Here is a 1,898-nt window from a genome sequence, read left to right as displayed (position 1 = left end):
CAGCTGTGACTATCGTAACTGAATTTTTGCAGGGGAAATTCTACAGCTCTCAGTGTCTTGCCTCTAAGCACATTGATTCATTTGTTTCTCTATCTTAAATGCAGTCCTCTTTTTTCTCCCCCAAATCTGTGTCCTCATCTCAAACACATGCTCTGCCCACTTTGACTTTCCTGTGCTGTAGCCTGACTCTTTCTTGGTGTAGTACACAGGGTGTTAGTAGTGGGAGGTCATAGGCTCCCTCAGAGACAACTGCCCTCATCACAGGAAATCTAGGATCTCAGGAATGGTTGCTTCCTGTCTGTTGGTTCTGTGGTGGGAAGCCCATTTCCTTCCTGCTGCTCATCTGTAGTTGCCTTGATGTGGTTGTTGAACTGCTCTTGCTGTTCTTCCACTTTGATTAGAAATTCTTTAAGTTTATTTTCATGTATTAAAGAGAGAGGATTGACTGGTCATGGTCTCTACTATGTGTCAATATTATAGATGAAGGTTTGTTTTGTGGCCAAGGCCAACCAGGAGCTCCAGTGTTCTCTCTGCCACATGCCACTGCCTGAAGGGGAAGCCATGGTGCTGAAGGTCACTAGAACATGAAAATTAATGCTGAAATTAAAGCCAAGGTTAGTCTGACGGGTGCTGAGTGTGTGCCCATGGCTGGTGATGCAGCCTTGAAGCTCAGGCTGAAACTGCCGAACAACTCTAGGAGACATTGGTAACAAAGTCAGAAAACAGGTTCAGGCTAGAGTGCCTCTGAAAAAGGAAGTAAAAACTTCTGTTCCTGGAAAAGTTACTACCAAACCTGCCAAAACATAGACGCTCTGGAAAAGGTCTCTGTGTATGAGCCAGAGCTGGAATCTGAGCCTGACTCTGATAAGGAAGAAAAGCTTTCTCCTGAATCTACTTAGGTTGATGATATTCCTTCTCCAAGCCCAATGGGAACAACTGGATGAGCCCAGCAAAGGACCATTGATGTCAACTGGTTCATGCAGAATAGTTGTGTGCCCAAGTCTGATTGGTGTCAGTGCCATGTTTATTGAAAACAAATATGAAGAAATGAACCCTAAAGAAACTGCTAACTTTTCTTTTGGACTAGCAGTATTTACACTAAACACCATATCAGAAAGATGGAAATGAAGAATCCAAGAGTTTTAAACTTTTGTCCAAGCCACACTCTCCCTCTGCACCTCCTCTGTGGGAACATCTAAAACTGGGGAGGTTGACAAAGAACAGTGTGATTTTGCCAAACACTAAATGAAGCTGTGTTGGACTGCCATATGGTGCGCTTTCCTCCTCAGATGGCAGCAGAGGCATTTTATTTAGCACTGAAAATTCTTGATCATGGTGAATGGTCACCAGATGTACATCCTTACTTCTGCACTGATGGATTCCTTCTTCCTGTTATGTAGCACCTGGCTACAAATAGTCATGATGAACCATGGACTTACGAAGCACATGACTATCAAGAACAAGTTACATCTAAGCATGTGAAGATCAGTGCTAGCACAGCTGAATTGTATACTAGTTCAGAGTTTAGCCAAGGCCTTGGTGAAGGTGGGTTCATTCTATTGCAACAAAGTCCTTTCACTCTATATAGAACTCTGTATCACATTCCATAGTATGGATATACTGTATATAATGTATTCAACCGTTCTACTGACATTCACACTGCATTTCCTCTTTATCTCCCTGCATAATGCTGTTTAAATGTCATTTTAGACCATGCTTGGATTTACACATAGTAACTTTCCCAGAGTGTGTGTCTTTATTTCTGCAGGGGCAGATGACTTGTATGTGGTAAGCAAGAAACCAAAGAGCTACTTTACTCTGCACCTTCCTTTTCTTTGTGACTCTAACTGGCAAAAACTCTGTCTCATTTGCTATTTTAATGTATGTTTCTGATTTCA

The 1,898-nt window shown here is 42.3% G+C and overlaps 1 pseudogene; it reads left to right on the top strand.

The window, feature by feature from the left end:
• Positions 1-977: 977 nt before the first annotated feature.
• On the top strand, positions 978-1,698 carry LOC103746552 (annotated as a pseudogene).
• Positions 1,699-1,898: the final 200 nt, after the last annotated feature.

Source organism: Nannospalax galili, unplaced genomic scaffold (assembly GCF_000622305.1).
Source record: "Nannospalax galili isolate Female #2095 unplaced genomic scaffold, S.galili_v1.0 scaffold1084, whole genome shotgun sequence".
NCBI lineage: Eukaryota > Metazoa > Chordata > Mammalia > Rodentia > Spalacidae > Nannospalax > Nannospalax galili.
This window is presented reverse-complemented; position numbering and strand designations above follow the sequence as displayed.